The sequence below is a fragment of the Balaenoptera acutorostrata genome, chromosome 11 (assembly GCF_949987535.1).
Source record: "Balaenoptera acutorostrata chromosome 11, mBalAcu1.1, whole genome shotgun sequence".
NCBI classification, from domain to species: Eukaryota; Metazoa; Chordata; class Mammalia; order Artiodactyla; family Balaenopteridae; genus Balaenoptera; species Balaenoptera acutorostrata.
In genome coordinates, this window is record NC_080074.1 from 101,313,152 (window position 1) to 101,331,967 (window position 18,816).

Sequence of the window (18,816 nt, forward strand, 5' to 3'; positions counted from 1 at the left end):
ATGGATCACCAAAGCCACAGTGATGAGTTTGGGGAGGGATCTGGGCTCCACCCAGAGCCAGTGAGACTTCAGCTGTGGTTTCTGGGGGAGAGGTAGGGGTTCCTCCCTGATGAACTTGAACCTGGATGCACAAACCCTGGAACCACAGTCTCCATTTGTTATCACATGTGGCCTGAGGAAGACAGCTGCTGAGAAATGGAGAGAAATCAGGTCTTTGAGGTCCCAGGCAGGCTGCACTGAAAGGCAGCCCAGCCTGACCCCTGGACCTTTCAGTTAAGTGAGCTCCTATTCACTATTTTGTTTTTGTTCCTCCCCCCCCCCTTTTTTTTTTTTTGTCACTTGCAACTGAGAGAGTCCTACATGAAACAACGGTCATCATCAAATTTTGGCTTACATTCTAGTTCTTTTGGCGATGGTGCCTCAGGGAGAAAGTACAATGGGATTCAGTCAGAACATCTCAATTCTCCACTTGGGCTACCCCTTCCATCTCGAGCCCACGTTTGTAAAACAGCACTAACTACACCTGCCTGCTTTGAAGGAAAAGTGAGAAAAGGAAAGGCAGACTGTAGGGCGATTTTCAAACTTTAGTTATTGTTGTTATATTTTACGCTCCTCGAGGGCAGAAACTGAGGTGGTTTTTTTGTTTGTTTTGTCTGTCCCACAGAGACTGCCAGAATCCCTCAAAGAAATTGGATGTTCTTCGTGCTTATACTCCCCATACGGTAGATGAAGACCAGGAGGTCACAGAGATGAAGCGTCAAGCCCAGGCCAGGCGAAGACTCAGGAATCCGGTGTGCCGACTCAGCTGAGGACAGCAGTGAAGCCTCTTTGCTCTGAGGTGAGGAAGAGGCACCAGAGGAGGATTCTGGCCCCAGGACCAGCTCTGTCACTGACCTGATGGGTGACTTGAGGTCACTTCAGCCCCCGGGCCTCAGTTTCCACATCATTCAAATGGGGCCAACCCTCACCTGCGGGGATCAGCGGGTTCTATGTTGAAGAGCACACGGGGACCCCCAGCGCCCTTGCTGCTTGCTGTGTGGAGCTGCGGAGCCGCAGGGCGGCCTGGGGAGTGAGAAAGCTGGGGGGCTGGAGGGCCCTCTGCCCCTCTATCCACCTGGGTTCTTTGATTCCTGGGGTGTGAGGGTTTTTTTTTTTTTTTTTTTTTTTTTTGATGTGGACCGTTTTTAAAGTCTTTATTGAATTTGTTACAATATTGCTTCTGTTTTATGTTTTGGTTTCTTTGGCCGTGAGGCATGTGGGATATTAGCTCCCCGACCAGGGATCAAACCCACACCCTCTGCATTGGAAGGCGAAGTGGTAACCACTGGACCGCCAAGGAAGTCCCAGGGCGTGAGGTTTTGCAGACAGGCCTGTTCTCCCCGGGACGGGGCAGGAAGCTGAGGCACTGAGGGGTTAGAGATTGCTCAAGGCCGTGCGGCAGCAGCAGGACTCGTGCCCCAGCTGGTCCAGCACAGGCCTCTGCCCACCTGTCTGGACAGCAGGTGCCCCCCAGGGCTGCCCACGAACAGCTGTGCTCCGTAAGTTCCGAGGGGTGGGCTCAGGGCCCTGCTGGCCTGGCCACTCTGAGGTGGCCTTGCCGCGGCCTGGCTGGTGAGGGCGCTGGAGGCCCAGGTTCCCTGTGGTTTCCTTGCGGGGTGGTGCAACCAGCGGTCCTGCGAGAGGTGGGGACTCCGAGGGGAGGCGCAGACACTGTCTGTTTTGCTGGGCCTGGGCCCCGAGTGGCTCTTCCGGCCATTGTGCTCTGGGTCATGAACAGAGAGCAGGATGCGTCTGTAGCCTTTGTAGTGGACGCAACACCCTGTACTTCCCGCATTCCAAGGAGGCCCCTGAGTGTGGTCACTTACGGGAGGTCTCCCAGACCTGCCTTCCTCCCCTTCCCCTGGACTCCATCCTCCTCAAGAGGACGTGACCCTCTTCGTGGTGGAGGCCTCTGGCCACTCAGCTCTCCCCATGACGGGCAGCCGTGCGCCCAGATGTCCTTAGGTCCCGGCCACACAACAGATCAACAGCACATCGAAAATTTTCTGACTTAAGGGCTTTACACACTAATCTTGTCAACAGTTCCACGAAATTGTTGCTGTAGTTACCACTCCTTCCCGTTAAAATGAAGGAACCTGAGGCTTAGAGGGGTCCAGTAACCCCCCCAGGACATAGCAGCAGTGAGTGGCAGAGCCAGGTCTCAGACCTCACGTGTCTGAGGCTGGAGCCTGCGTTCGTATCCGCCCGCCACTCTGCCCTCTAGTTAAGCCTAGTACTTTGTGCTTTGGAGGTGGGTAAGGATGAAACAGAGCCACTCATTCATAAGTCATTTTTTAAAAAATTTTTATTTTATTTATTTATTTATTTTTGGGTCTGTTGGGTCTTCGTTTCTATGCGAGGGCTTTCTCTAGTTGCGGCGAGCGGGGGCCACTCTTCATCACGGTGCGCGGGCCTCTCACTGTCGCAGCCTCTCTTGTTGTGGAGCACAGGCTCCAGACGCGCAGGCTCAGTAGTTGTGGCTCACGGGCCTAGTTGCTCCGTGGCATGTGGGATCTTCCCAGACCAGGGCTCAAACCCGTGTCCCCTGCATTGGCAGGCAGATTCTCAACCACTGCGCCACCAGGGAAGCCCCCATAAGTCATTTTTTTTAATAATAAACTTTTAATTTTAGAACAATTTTAGATTCACAGAATTACTGCACAGAGGTAGTACAGAGAATTCCTGTATACCCAACGCCCAGTTTCCCCTATTATTGACATCTAACATTAATGTGGTACACATGTCACTATTAATGAACCAATATCGATACCTTATTATTAAGTGAAGTCCACAGTTTATTCAAAGTTCTTTATTTTTCACCTAATGTTCCTTTTCCATTACAGGATCCTATCCTGGATCCCACAATACCTTTAGTCATCCTGTCTCCTTAGGCTTCTCTTGGCTGTGACAATTTTTCAGACTTTCCTTGTTTTTGATGGCCTTGACAATTGGGAGGAATTTTGCAGAATGTTCCTTAATTGGGATTTGTCTGATGTTTTTCTTATGATTGGGCTGGGGTTATGGGTTTTGGGGAGGAAGATGACAGAGGTCAAGTCCCATTTTCATTACATGTCAAGGGTATGTTCTATCACTGTGACCTATGATGTTGATGTTGACCTTGATCACATGGCCGAGGCAGTGTTTGTAGCTGTAAAGTTCCTCTTCCTTTCCAGTACTTACAGTACTTGAGTTATGCTTTGGGCACTAGGAGGAGAAGCAGCTGGTGACTCTCCTGGGACTAGGGAGAGGGAGAGAGGGCAGAGCAGGGTGATGGCAGGTCTCGTGGAACGGAAAGGGAATTTGCACCTAGCCAGGAGGAGAAGCGGATGGCCTTCCAGGCAGGCTTGATGCAAGAGAAGAGAGATTAGGTCCAGGATTCGGGCGAGAGCAGCCACTCAGCCAGGCTCAGCTGTAGGAGGGCGTCTAGGAATTCCCTGGAGAGCCGGGTGAGAGGAGCTTCACCCCTGGACTCCTGTCTCATTTTCATGGACTTCATCTCCCAACAAAGTGAGCTGCAATCATCACAGAGACACGCCCACAGAACTGAAAGAAGTCGCTGCTGTTCCTCTGTAAACTCCCCTCTATCTCCCCACTAGACCACTTTGCCTGAGAGTTCAGGATACGTGAATATTTGTTATAAATCCTGAAATTATTCTGAGGATCAGCACCATTAGATTGCATTATCCTTTGGGGTCGAAAGTGTAAACTTTGCAAGTAAATGTTTAAAATAGACCACAAGTTCCATAACCATGCTTGGGGCATTTCTTCATTATATAAAATATATGTACCGGTAATCTCAAAAGATGGAAGTGGCCTGGGCCTTCTTATGTGACCTCAGAGAGACCCTGCATCCTTCAACTTCAGGAGGCTGGTGAGGGAGGGGACTGGGGGGCCAGCTGGACCACGGCAGAGCTGGACTCAGTGGTCAGATCCTGTGTTTACATTTGTCTGTCTGCTCCAGAGTGTGAGCTAAACGGGTGAGACAGGATTTGGATAGTGGATCTGAGAGACTGTGGTCACAATTTTTTTTTTTTTTGGCCGCGCCACGCGGCTTGTAGGATCTTAGTTCGGCGACCAGGGATTGAAGCTGCGCCACGGTAGCGACAGCGCGGAGCCCTAACAATTGGACCGCCAGGGAATTCCCGAGATGCTTTGGTTTGAAGTGGCGTCTGTGATTTTCAGCACGGCTCTGAGCACCTGTCACTGTGCCTGGCGTTCTCTCTATTAGAGAGAAATACCTGTGGATGTTTGGGGGTCTAGGAGGTGCGCGTTAAATGCAAATACCCCTAGGATGGGAAATGACTTCAGCTGTTGGCAACTAACACAGCAGTGGAGGGCAATCAGCTTCTTGAGAAGAGCAAGGTCCTGTGAGAGTGGGACCCAGGACAGAAGTGTGGAGAAGTGCGGAGGGCAGGGGTGCGAGAGCAGGGGTGGGGGAGATGCGGCGGGGGGTGGAAGGGAGGTGCCAAGGGCCTTCACATCCTATTTATAGCCGAGTGACCTCAGATGAGTCACCCCCGTGATTCAGTTTCCCCACTTCTCTGTGACATGGGGAAGGTCAGCTGGTCAGGAGGGGACTCTTCACCTCATCTTCCCATCACACACTTAGTGCCACCACCGCTGCCGCCATCGGCTAGCAGAATGCACCACGTGCAGGAGGAGAGGGCGCTCTGGGCTGAGGGCTGGGCGTCCATTACACCTGGCTTCACTCTCACAACCCTGGGACACGGGTGCTGTTCCCGCCTTGGCTTTACAGATGGGGAAACCGAGCCTTCCAGAAATCGAATAACACACCCAGTGTCACGTGCCAGGGATGCGTGGGCGAAGGGCCGCCACAGCTGGGTCAATCCTGGTCAGGGGTGGGCACGCTTTTTCTATAAAAAGTAACTATTTTAGGCTTTGTGGGTGACACAGAGTCTTCTGTCCTCCTCCTCCTCTCTCTCTTTTTCTTCAACCGTTTAAAAGCGTACAAACCATTTTCAGCTAGTGAGCTGTACACAAACGGGCCGCTGGCTGGATTTGGCCTTCAGGCCGTAGGTTACCGACCCTGTTAACGGGTAAACAGAGGTGCAAATTGCTGCAGAATGGCACTCCTTCCCAGCTTTCAGAGGGGATGCCAAACCCACTCAGAGACTCCGGGCCTGGGAGGGTGGCAGGTTACCCGTCTGGTCCAGGTGGATGCCGGCTTCTCTGCAGATCTAGTGGGATGTGGGCACCAGGGTCTCTCTGCCCCTCACACCTGTCCCTCCATCTGCCCAGCCTCCCCTCTGCTCCCTGCTCACTGGGGCTGGGCCCCTCTTCCTCCTCAGCACCCATCTCGCCTTCCTTTCTCCTGGGACTTCTGCTCTCCGTTGGGTAAGGCCAGCCGAGAGGATCCACTTGTCCCCAAGCCTTTTTGCCAGACTGCCTTGGTGGCTGGTGTGGGGTGGGAGGTGCTGAGGCAGCGCGGGGGAGAGAAGGCCTGGGGGTGGGGTGCTGCAGCCAGAGGGAGGAATGCCCCAGCCCGGGCAGGAAACCGGGAAACCTCTTTGTTCCTAAGGCGTCTCAGAGTCAAGAGGTTTGGGAAAGGAAGCTCTGGTGTAAACACAGGCGATGATGTTTGTCTGCAGGTGGGGGGGAACCAGCCTGTGTGAGCCTGTGCAGAGGCAAGCATGGGAAGAGCTGGGGTCCCTGTTCTGGGCAGCGTAGAAAAGGGTTAAGCTAGGCCCACATGTGGGCTCAAGTCCTGACACCACCATTGACCCGCTTTGTGACCTGGTCCGGATCCTTAACCTCTCAGACGCTCCCTTTCCTCATCTATTAAGTGGGAATAGCAATATCCATCTCGGTAGGTATCCTAAAGCTTACAAAGTATTAACACCAGTATTCATCCAGTGCTTCCTACATGCCAGGCCCTGTTCCAAGGACTTCCTCTATACAGTTGATCTTCACTATTTGTGGATTCCGTATTTGCGAACTCGCCTACTTGCTAAAATTTATTTGCAATCCCCCGAATCAATACTCAAAGTACTTTGCGGTCTTTCAAGAGTGTGTGCAGAGCATTGACAACTGGCAGTTGCTGGACACTCATGTTCCCAGCTGAACGGGGAGTAGCTCAGCCATCTTGCTTCAGCTCCGTCTCTCCTGTTCACAGTCTATTTGGTGCCACGTTTTTCTCACGTTTGTGCTTTCTGTTGGTGATTTTGCTGTTTAAAACGCCCCCCAAGCACAGCGCTGAAGTGCTAAGGTTCCCACGCACAAGAAGGTTGGGACATGCCTTGTGGAGAAAGTACCTGTGTTACACCAACTTTGTTCAGGCCTGAGCTGTAGTGCTGTTGGCCGTGAGGTCAATGTTAACGAAGCAACAATTTATATTAAATAAAGTGTCTTTAGGGACTTCCCTGGTGGTCCAGCGGTTGGGACTCTGAGCTTCCACTGCAGGGTGCACGGGTTCGATCCCTGGTCGGGGAACTAGGATCTCGCAAGCCGTGTGGCGAGGCCAAAAAACAAAAAGTGTCTTTAAACAGAAACACACATAAAACAAGCTAACATATTGACTGGATGATGAAAATGTGACTGCTCCCGGGAACCTTGCCCTCCCTGATTTCCCCCCCGGGAACACTGGTTCAATATTCTCTAATTCAGTGTCCATAGTGACTTCATAGGACATCACCACCTAGAACGAGAAGAATCAACTGTACTAACTCGTTTCATCATCACAACAACTCTTTGGGGCAGAGTCTCATTATCCTCTATATTTTGCTGATGAGGGCATGGCGGCACAGAGAGGTTGCCTAACTTGTCTGAGGTCACACAGGTCTAGGTGGCAGAGTTGGGATCAAAGCCAGGTAGTCCCTTCTGAATTAGGTAAAGCAAGATGCAGAGAACCTCAGGCAGTGCCCCGCACATAATGTGTGCTCATCAGGCCTTTGCCATGTGGTACCACTCCGGCCGTGGTGTTGGAGGTCTCTAATGCCCATTCTGCTCTGATATTCTAAGGCTTTGTGATTTCTGCCAGTCCTTCCAAGCCTGCCCAGCACTGTAGGAGTGGACTAGGTCTGCAGGGTGGGGGGTTGTAGCTTCAGGAGTGGAAATTGGGATGGACAGGCTGTGGGTATGGGAGGAAGGATGCTGGGGGGCAAATGCCGAGGGCTCAGGTGGTGTCCCTGAGGAGCCTGGGGGAAACCTGCTGTCCCCTCTCTTGGTGCCTTCCTCCCTCCCTCCTTCCCTCCTCTCCTCCTTTCCTTCCTCCCTCCCATCCTTCCTTCCTCCCTCCCTCCCTCCCTTCCTTCCTTCCTCCCTCCCTTCCTTCCTTCCTCCCTCCCTCCCTCCCTCTTCTCCTTCCTTCCTTCCTTCTTTTATTTTTTTGAATTTTATTTTATTTATTTATTTGAACAGCAGGTTCTTATTAGTTATCTATTTTATACATATTAGTGTATACATGTCAATCCCAGTCTCCCAGTTCATCCCACCACCCCCACCCCCCTGCCACTTTCCCCCCTTGGTGTCCATACATTTGTTCTCTACATCTGTGTCTCTATTTCTGCCCTGCAAACTGGTTCCTCTGTACCATTTTTCTAGGTTCCACATACATGCGTTAATATACGATATTTGATTTTCTCTTTCTGACTTAATTCACTCCGTATGACAGTCTCTAGATCCATCCACGTCTCTACGAATGACCCAATTTCGTTCTTTTTTATGGCTGAGTAATATTCCATTGTATATATGTGCCACATCGTCTTTATCCATTCTTCTGTCGATGGACACTTAGGTTGCTTCCATGTCCTGGCTATTGTAAATAGAGCTGCAGTGAACATTGTGGTACATGACTCTTTTTGAATTATGGTTTTCTCAGGGTATATGCCCAGTAGTGGGACTGCTGGGTCATATAGTAATTCTATTTTTAGTTTTTTAAGGAACCTCCATACTGTTCTCCATAGTGGCTGTATCAATTTACATTCCCACCAACAGTGCAAGAGGGTTCCCTTTTCTCCACACCCTCTCCAGCATTTGTTGGTTGTAGATTTTCTGATGATGCCCATTCTAACTGGTGTGAGGTGATACCTCATTGCAGTTTTGATTTGTATTTCTCTAATAATTAGTGATGTTGAGCAGCTTTTCATGTGCTTCTTGGCCATCTGTATGTCTTTGGAAAAATGTCTATTTAGGTCTTCTGCCCATGTTTGGATTGGGTTGTTTGATTTTTAAATATTGAGCTGCATAAGCTGTTTATATATTTCGGAGATTAATCCTTTGTCCGTTGGTTTGTTTGCAAATATTTTCTCCCATTCTGAGGGTTGTCTTTTCGTCTTGTTTGTAGTTTCCTTTGCTTTGCAAAAGCTTTTAAGTCATTGGGTCCCATTTGTTTATTTTTTGTTTTTATTTCCATTACTCTAGGAGGTGGTTCAAAAAAGATCTTGCTGTCATTTATGCCAAAGAGTGTTCTTCCTATGTTTACCTCTAAGAGTTTTATAGTGTCTGGTCTTACATTTAGGTCTCTAATCCATTTTGAGTTTATTTTTGTGTATGGTGTTAGGGAGTATTCTAATTTCATTCTTTTACATGTAGCTGTCCAGTTTTCCCAGCACCACTTATTGAAGAGACTGTCTTTTCTCCATTGTATATCCTTGCCTCCTGTGTCATAGATTAGTTGACCATAGGTGCGTGGGTTTATCTCTGGGTTTTCTATCCTGTTCCATTGATCTATATTTCTGTTTTTGTGCCAGTACCATATTGTCTTGATTACTATAGCTTTGTAGTATAGTCTGAAGTCAGGGAGTCTGATTTCTCCAGCTCCGTTTTTTTCCCTCAAGACTGCTTTAGGTATTCGGGGTCTTTTGTGTTTCCATACAAATTTTAAGATTTTTTTGTTCTAGTTCTGTAAAAAATGCCACTGGTAATTTGATAGGGATTGCACTGAATCTGTAGATTGCTTTGGGTAGGATAGTCATTTTCACAATATTGATTCTTCCAATCCAAGAATATGGTATATCTCTCCATCTGTTTGTATCATCTTTAATTTCTTTCATCAGTGTCTTATAGTTTTTGGCATACAGGTCTTTTGTTTCCCTATGTAGGTTTAATCCTAGGTATTTTATTCTTTTTGTTGCAATGGTAAATGGGATTGTTTCCTTAATTTCTCTTTCAGATTTTTCATCATTAGTGTATAGGAATGCAAGAGATTTCTGTGCATTAATTTTGTATTCTGCAACTTTACCAAATTCATTGATTAGCTCTAGTAGTTTTCTGGTGGCATCTTTAGGATTCTCTATGTATAGTATCATGTCATCTGCAAACAGTGACAGTTTTACTTCTTCTTTTCCAATTTGGATTCCTTTTATTTCTTTTTCTTTTCTGATTGCCATGGCTAGGACTTCCAAAACTATGTTGAATAATAGTGGTGAGAGTGGACATCCTTGCCTTGTTCCTGATCTTAGAGGAAAAGCTTTCAGTTTTTCACCATTGAGAATGATGTTTGCTGTGGGTTTGTCATATATGGCCTTTATTATGTTGAGGTAGGTTCCCTCTATGCCCACTTTCTGGAGAGTTTTTATCATAAATGGGTGTTGAATTTTGTCAAAAGCTTTTTCTACATCTATTGAGATGATCATATGGTTTTTATTCTTCAGTTTTTTAATATGGTGTATCACATTGTTTGATTTGCGTATATTGAAGAATCCTTGCATTCCTGGGATAAATCCCACTTGATCATTGTGTATGATCCTTTTAATGTGTTGTTGGATTCTGTTTGCTAGTATTTTTGCAGCTATATTCATCAGTGATATTGGTCTGTAATTTTCTTTTTTTGTAGTATCTTTGTCTGGTTTTGGTATCAGGGTGATGGTGGCCTCATAGAATGAGTTTGGGAGTGTTCCTTCCTCTGCAATTTTTTGGAAGAGTTTGAGAAGGATGGGTGTTAGCTCTTCTCTAAATGTTTGATAGAATTCACCTGTGAAGCCATCTGGTCCTGGACTTTTGTTTGTTGGAAGATTTTTCATCACAGTTTCAATTTCATTACTTGTGATTGGTCTGTTTATATTTTCTGTTTCTTCCTGGTTCAGTCTTGGAAGGTTATACCTTTCTAAGAATTTGTCCATTTCTTCCAGGTTGTCCATTTTATTGGCATAGAGTTGCTTCTAGTAGTCTCTTAGGGTGCTTTGTATTTCTGCAGTGTCCCTTGTAACTTCTCCTTTTTCATTTCTAATTTTATTGATATGAGTCCTCTCCCTCTTTTTCTTGATGAGTCTGGCTAAAGGTTTATCAATTTTGTTTATCTTCTCAAAGAACCAGCTTAGTTTTATTGAGCTTTGCTACTGTTTTCTTTGTTTCTATTTCATTTATTTCTGCTCTGATCTTTATGATTTCTTTCCTTCTACTAATTTTAGGTTTTGTTTGTTCTTCTTTCTATAGTTCCTTTAGGTTAAGGTTAGATTGTTTATTTGAGATTTTCTTGTTTCTTTAGGTAGGCTTGTATTGCTATAAACTTCCCTCTTAGAACTGCTTTTGCTGCATCCCATAGGTTTTGGATGATGGTGTTTTCATTGTCATTTGTCTCTAGGTATTTTTTGATTTCCTCTTTGATCTCTTGGTTATTTAGTAACATATTGTTTAGCCTACATGTGTTTGTGTTTTTTACGTTTTTTTCCCTGTAATTGATTTCTAATCTCATAGCATTGTGGTCGGAAAAGAAACTTGATATGATTTCAGTTTTCTTAAATTTACCAAGGCTTGATTTGGGACCCAAGATATGATCTGTTCTGGAGAATGTTCTATGTGCACTTGAGAAGAAAGTGTAATCTGTTGTTTTTGGATGGAATGTCCTATAAATATCAATTAAATCTATCTGGTCTATTGTGTGTCATTTAAAGCTTTTGTTTTCTTATTAATTTTCTGTCTGGATGATATGTCCAATGGTGTAAGTGAGTTGTTAAAGTCCCCCACTATTATTGTGTTACTGTCGATTTCCTCTTTTATAGATGTTAGCATTTGCCTTACATATTGAGGTGCTCCTATGTTGAGTGTATATATCTTTATAATTGTTATATCTTCTTCTCGGATTGATCCCTTGATCATTATGTAGTGTCCTTCCTTGTTTCTTGTAACATTCTTTGTTTTAAAGTCTATGTTATCTGATATGAGTATTGCTACTCCATCTTTCTTTTGATTTCTATTTGCATGGAATATATTTTTTTTTAAATTATGCCAATGCAATAGTCTTTTTTTTTTTTTTTTAAGTGTAACACACCACTTCTTCTTCTTCTTCTTCTTTTTTAAATTTATTTATTTTTTTTACTTTCATTTTTGGCTGTGTTGGGTCTCCATTGCTGTGCACGGGCTTTCTCTAGCTGCGGTGAGCGGGGGCCACTCTTCGTTGCGGTGCGCGGGCTTCTCATTGCGGTGGCTTCTCTCGTTGCGGAGCATGGGCTCTAGGCGCGCGGGCTTCAGTAGTTGTGGCGCACGGGCTTAGTTGCTCTGCGGCATGTGGGATCTTCCCGGGCCAGGGCTTGAACTCGTGTCCCCTGCATTGGCAGGCGGATTCTTAACCACTGCGCCACCAGGGAAGCCCCAACATGGAATATTTTTTTCCATCTCCTCACTTTCAGTCTGTATGTGTCCCTAGGTCTGAAGTGGGTCTCTTGTAGGCAGCATATATATGGGTCTTGTTTTTGTATCCATTCAGTGATACAAAAGTTGTCTTTTGGTTGGAGCATTTAATCCATTCACGTTTAAGGTAATTATCGATATGTATGTTCCTATTACCATTTTCTTAATTGTTATGGGTTTGTTTTTGTAGGTCCTTTTCTCCTCTTGTGTTTCCCACTTAGAGAAGTTCCTTTGGCATTTGCTGTAGAGCTGGTTTGTTGGTGCTGAATTCTCTTAGCTTTTGCTTGTCTGAAAAGCTTTTTTTAAATAAATTTATTTATTTATTTATTTATTTATTTTTGGCTGTGTTGGGTCTTCGTTTCTGTGCGAGGGCTTTCTCTAGTTGCGGCAAGCAGGGGCCACTCTTCATGGCGGTGCGTGGGCCTTTCACTGCCACGGCCTCTCTTGTTGCGGAGCACAGGCTCCAGACGCGCAGGCTCAGCAGCCGTGGCTCACGGGCCTAGTTGCTCCGTGGCATGTGAGATCCTCCCAGACCAGGGCTCGAACCCGTGTCCCCTGCATTGGCAGGCAGACTCTCAACCACTGCGCCACCAGGGAAGCCCTGTAAAGCTTTTGATTTCTCCGTTGAATCTCAATGAGATCCTTGCCGAGTAGAGTAATCTTGGTTGTAGGTTCTTCCCTTTCATCAGTTTAAATATATCGTGTCACTCCCTTCTGGCTTGTAGAGTTTCTGCTGAGAAATCAGCTGTTAACCTTATGGGAGTTCCCTTGTATGTTATTTGTTGTTTTTCCCTTGTTGCTTTCAGTAATTTTTCTTTGTCTTTAATTTTTGTCAGTTTGATTACTATGTGTCTCAGCATGTTTCTCCTTGGGTTTATCCTGCCTGGGACTCTGTGCTTCCTGGACTTGGGTGGCTATTTCCTTTTCCATGTTAGGGAAGTTTTTGACTATAATCTCTCCAAATATTTCTCAGGTCCTTTCTCTCTCTCTTCTCCTTCTGGGACCCCTGTAATGTGAATGTTGGCGTGTTTAATGTTGTCCCAGAGGTCTCTTAGGCTGTCTTCATGTCTTTTCATTCTTTTTTCTTTATTCTGTTCCGTGGCAGTGAATTCCACCATTCTGTCTTCCAGGTCACTTATCCGTTCTTCTGCCTCAGTTATTCTGCTATTGATTCCTTCTAGTGTATTTTTCATTTCAGTTATGGTATTGTTCATCTCTGTTTGTTTGTTCTTTAATTCTTCTAGGTCTTTGTTAAACATTTCTTGCATCTTCTCAATCTTTGCCTCCATTCTTTTTCCGAGGTCCTGGATCATCTTCACTATCATTATTCTGAATTCTTTTTCTGGAAGGTTGTCCATCTCCACTTCATTTAGTTGTTTTTCTGGGGTTTTATCTTGTTCCTTCATCTGGTACAAAGTCCTCTGCCTTTTCATTTTGTCTATCTTTCTGTGAATGTTCTTCCTTCCTTCCTTCCTCCCTCCCTCTTTTCCTTCCTTCCTCCCTCCCTCCTCCCCTTCCTTCCTTTCTTGCTGCTCCACACAGCATGTGGGATCATAGTTCTCTGACCAGGAATCGAGCCCATGCCCCCTGCAGTGGAAGCACGGAGTCCTAACCACTGGACTGCCAGGGAAGTCCCTCTTGGTGTCTTTAGGGCTCTCTCTTCACCAGCTGGGAGCTGCTGGGAGGGGTATGATTGGCTTGTTTTCTTTAGTTGAAGTGCAACTTGAGAGCCTCTCCAGCATGACAGGACACTCTGGGACTCATGACTGGTGATAATAAACCTATTTCACAACTGGTTGGCACAGACGCCAACCCATAATCCCAGAGGCTGCTGTAGGCGAGGAGGCCGTCTGCCCTGGGCTTGTCAGCTGATGGGTACTGACGGCTTGATTCTGCGTCCTCTGCGTCCATGTCGCACACACTGGTGTGCAAGGGGGGTAGAGCCTCTTCTTCCACAAGCTTGATGGCATTGCCTGGGTTCTAGCAAGTTGCATCTGTCTCTTAGCAGCTATCTTTCCTGAAAGATTCTAGTGGTGGTGTTGGTGGTGGGGGTCACCTGTGCCCCACATCACAATAATAATCCATTAAATGCCCTGTTAGTGAGGAGTGAGGGCAAGGAATCTGGAGAGAAGGTCAGAGTTCAAACCCCAGAGGTCCACCAGCCTGCGACCCTGTGCAAACCCTCCCACCTCTCTAAGCCCTGGTTCTCTTGTGGGTAAAGTCTGATACAACTACCTCCCTAACAAGGTGTGGTGAAATCAAGTACAATTTCATAGGTGAACATGCCTCGTATGGTGAAAAATTCTGTACGAAAAATGAAAGGGATTGAGCTGGACCCTATCCTTAGCGGCTCACACAAGGAGTAGGAATTGAGCTTCAAGGCATTGACCTTCAACTGCTTTGGGGACCCACAGGCAGAGCTGCCACCTGCCCACATTCTCCTTCCCTTCCTCCACAGCCAGTGGATCCAGATGGGGACATGAGGTCCCAGAATCCAGTCTCTGTTTCCCAGCCTCCTTGGGCCATACAGTCCAGTTCTGGCCAGTGGGATAAAAGCGTGTCCTTAAAGGGCAGCGCTGTCTCTGCCACAACCCTGCCCACTCCTTCCTTCCCCCTCCTGGCTGTCCAGGGCACGGATGTGGTGAGAAGCTGTCTGAGACCATGAGATACGGCCAGGTCCCCGGGGGGGGAGGGATGGCAGAGCAGAAATAGATGGTGTCAGGTCTCTGTAGCCTGGATGACTTACCTACTGAGTAGTAGCCGAGGAGAAAGGCTTTCTGTCATTTCGGTTGTCTGTTACAGTGGTCAAAGCTACAGCCTAACCCTGTGAGGATCAACCCAGTGGTGAAGTAAAAGTGGTAAAACCAGTTCTCAAACAGGCTAGCACACTGCTTTGGTGCAAGGATGAGAGCTGGGGTTGGGACGGCAGACGGGTGTGAGAATAACCCCTGGGAAGGGCCGGGCCAGCCGCCAGTGCTCTTTGGGTCATTCTAGGAAGACTTTCTGGGGAGGCAGGACTTTGTGGATATCAATGGTGTGAGTACCCTTGCCTTCACCCACCCATCCCCCCAGGCCTCCCCTCTCTTCCTGGATTCCTTCCTCTGTCTCTGATCATTGGCCGGGCACTGTGCCCCCTGTCTCCCCTGAGGAATACAGTCAGGAAGAATAAGACAGGGTCCTGTCTTCATGGCATGATGTCATACAGACTCAAGCCACTGAGATCACAAACCTCAGGTCATCCTTGACCCTTTCTTTCTCTCATGCCCCATAAAGACTTCATCAGCACGTCTGGTCAGATCTGCCTTCAAAATAGAACCGGGGGAATTCCCTGGTGGTCCAGTGGTTAGGACTCTGTGCTTCCACTGCAGGGGGCACGGGTTCAATCGATCCCTGGTTGGGGAACTAAGATCCTGCAAGCCATGCAGTGTGGCCAAAAAAAATAAAATAAATAAATAAATAAATAGAACCAGGACCCTGATTCCACTGCCACTATCCTGGTCTGAGCCGCCACCACCACTTGCCTGACCTTTTATTTTTTTAATTTATTTATTTAATTAATTTATTTTTGGCTGCGTTGGGTCTTCGTTGCTGCACGGGCTTTCTCTAGTTGCGGTGAGCGGGGGCTACTCTTTGTTGCAGTGCGCGGGCTTCTCATTGTGGTGGCTTCTCTTGTTGCGGAGCACGGGCTCTAGGTGCACAGGCTTCAGTAGTTGTGGCACGCAGGCTTCAGTAGTTGTGGCTCGTGGGCTCTAGAGCACAGGCTCACTAGTTGTGGCACATGGGCTTAGTTGCTCTGTGGCATGTGAGATCTTCCTGGACCAGGGCTCAAACCCGTGTCCCCTGCATTGGCAGGAGGATTCTTAACTACTGTGCCACCAGGGAAGCCCTTGCCTGAACTTATGCGTTAGCTCCCTACCTGGTTTCCGTGCTTCTTCACACACCACCTCGCCCATTGTCTGTTCTCAACAGAGCCTGCAGAATGATCCTCTTAGAACATAAATCAGATCATGTCCCTTCCTTGCTCAAAACTTTCCAGTGGCTCCTCATCTCTCCCAGAATAAATGCTAATTTCCTTTCACCAGCCCATAAAACCCTTCATGATGGGTCCCCTGGCCATACTGGCCTCGGCTCCAATCATGCTTCTCTGTTCCCTTCATTTGGGGCTGCCGTGAGCCCAACGGGTGTGCACCCACTCAGGTATTTCTGTGTAGCTCTCTTTGCCTTGAATATTCTTCCCTAGATATTCTAAGACTCAGCCCTCATACAGGCCTCTGCTCCCATGTCACCTCCTCAGAGAGGCCCTCCTGACTACCCTCCATAAATACCACTCGCCCCCATCACTTGCTCCCATTAACCTACATCCTCTCCCTAGCGCTGTCACCATCTGACTTATATTGGCTTCCTCGTATCTTCGTCAGCTCGAGCTGCCATAACAAATGACCATGGACTGCGTGGCTTAAACAACAGACATTTATTTCTCACGGTTCTGGAGACTGGAAGTCCAAGATCAAGGTGCCAGCAGATTCAGCTCTTGGGGAGGGCTCTCTTCATGGTCTGCCTTCTCCTTGGACCCTCACATGGCCTTCCTGGGTGCAGGCAGGCAGAGAGATCTTGGGTCTCCTCCTCTTCTTATAAGGGCACCAATCCCATCGTGAAGGCCCCACCCTTGACCTATTCTAGCCCTAATTACGTCTCAAAGGCCCCACCTCCAAACACCGTCACTTGGGGGTAATTAGGGTTTCACCATATGAATGTTAGGGTGATACAAACACTTGTTCATCAACTTCCTCCCTCACCAAGTATAAGCTCTTGGAGTAGATTGTCCCACACTCTGGGTCTCCATCACCTACAATGATGCCAGCACCCAGACAAGGCTCAGCTGATGCTCCCTGGATGGGGAGTAGGGAGTTAGAGCTGATGGATGGCTCTAAGAGAGTGCAGAACAGAGCTGGAGAGGGTGTGGGTGTGGGTGGAGCCTTTCCCAGACTGTGGCTGGCGCTGGGTCCCGGAGTCTGCTGGGTGCCGGCTGTCCGCTTGTTTACTTGGCCAGTGGTTTGGGCAGCCTTGGGCTTTTCTTGCTGAGTAGTTCTTGCTGAACTCCAGGGGAGGAGTTAAATAAATACTGGCTCCCAGATACGGGAACCAAAATCCTACAGGAAATGTTGAGGTGGGAGGGAGGGAGAGGACCAGCCCTGGGCTTCCCCTGCCAGGGCCCCCAGGAGCACACACCCGATTCTTTTACCCCAGCTCACGTGGGAAGTGAGGCGGGTCATCCTGTGTTTTCCAGTGGAAACTTCTTGGTTCTTCTTTACAGCATTCATTCGTCCGTAGAGCTGGTAAAGATTTATTAAGCACTACCTGCCACTAACAAGTTAGAAATTCAGAAAACCTTAGTGGGGCAGAATTTCTATTCAATGTTCATAGCGTTCGTGTTCGGCAGTTCTTCCTTCTCTCACTCTTAAAACTTTCCCCCCTTCTGATCCCATGCCCTAGACGAGCGCTCTATATCCCAGAGCAGTGGTGTGCTTGATAAATGATTAATAGCCGGCTTTCTGCAGCCTCCACTTTGGCTACATTTTCGTGTTACTGATGTGATGTAACTGAACCAGGTTTGTTTACCCAACTCTCAGCAAGCCAAACGCCGAGACACCAAGGTTTGCAGCAGAGAAAGAGTTTATTCTCAAGGCAGCCAAGTGAGGAGACCGGAGAAAAAGTCTCAGATCCGCCTCCTCGAAGGCAAGGACCTTGGGATATTTATGGGATAAAGAAGCAGGGTATTCTTACACGTGGAAAAAGGTGATGGGAGGTAGAGAAAGGGTGAGGTAGTTGGTGTTCTGCGCAGGCATATCTGGGTTATGCTTCTTCATGGGACGCATATTCAAAAAATGGAGGCACTTAGCATGATCTGAGGGTGGAGTTTTGGGCCCTCTGATGTCAAAAGGTTGTTCATTGGACATTTGTGCAGGCCCAGTTTTAAGATCAGTGGTCCCAACCAGTCTTAGCCGTCCCGAACTGGACATGAGCTGACTCCAAGTTTCTGAAAAACAGCTTAAGCCTCCATTACTACGGCAACCCATGCGTCAGAGGTATTACTGTCTGCAGGGGTGGTTAAGGAGTCTTGCAATATATTACTAAGGTATATGAAGCATGGAGGGTAGGCAGTTAAAGAAAGTAAAAAACATAACTAAAGAGAGCTTAATCAGTAAAGGCAGGTTTCAAGCAGAGGGGTTTTAACAAGCTGTTCCCTTACCTGCTGTTCTGTAAGACAAGCTCAGGAATTTCTGTTAGTCACCAGCTTCTATTAACCTATGGGGTGTGGTTTCAATGTCACTGAATGCAAAATTGGAAAGAGTTGTGTAGTACCACACCATTGGATAGAATTCCCACTGTACTGATATATATGTACGTATAATCTCAAGAGTATAGATAATGGTAAAATGTGTAATAATTAGGAAATGATGAGTTTCCAGTATTTGTTATCTCTTTTAAATATAATTTATTTAATTATAAGTTTATATAATTAAATTTTTATTTTTTAAAATTTATTTTATTTTATATTTTAAGATTTTTTTTTGATGTGGACTATTTTTAAAGTCTATATTGAATTTGTTACAATATTGCTTCTGTTTTATGTTTTGGTTTTTTGGCCGCAAGGCATGTGGGATCTTAGCTCCCCAGCCAGAAATCGAACCTGCACCCACTGCATTGGAAGGCGAAGTCTTAACCACTGGACTGCCAGGCAAGTCCCTTAAATTTTTAATAATGACTACTTAATAACTGATTTACAAAATTCTTAAAAATACAACAATCGCTCTTGCAAGCCAGAATGAGCTGGTTCCAGTTATCACTGCGTGGGAGCTTGTGAGAGATGCAAAATCTTGGGCCCCACCCCAGACCTACTAAATCAGACTATGAGTATTAACACTTTTAACAATGTCCTCAGGTAATTTGTATACATGTTAGAGTTTGAGAAATGTGGCCCTAGAGGTAACCACTGTTTCTGATTTTGTTTATATCTTTTAGACCTTTTTCACAACACGGATGCATATATTTTGAAATGATTTTTTTCTGGCTTTTTCTTTGAACAATTTAAAATAGATTTTATTTTTAAGAGCAGTTTTAGGTCCACAGCAAAATGGAGCAGAAGGTACGGAGGTTTCCCGTATACCCCCTGACCCCACACATGCACGG

At 46.8% G+C, this 18,816-nt stretch overlaps 1 long non-coding RNA gene across 1 annotated transcript in view; it reads left to right on the forward strand.

Moving 5' to 3' along the window:
- LOC130709244 (uncharacterized) overlaps positions 1-18,365 on the forward strand; it is a 37,533-nt gene extending 19,168 nt beyond the window's left edge. The window contains exons 2-3 of the long non-coding RNA XR_009009753.1: positions 665-838; positions 18,280-18,365. This is a non-coding gene — a long non-coding RNA (uncharacterized LOC130709244). The remainder of the gene's footprint in view (positions 1-664; positions 839-18,279) is intronic.
- Positions 18,366-18,816: the final 451 nt, after the last annotated feature.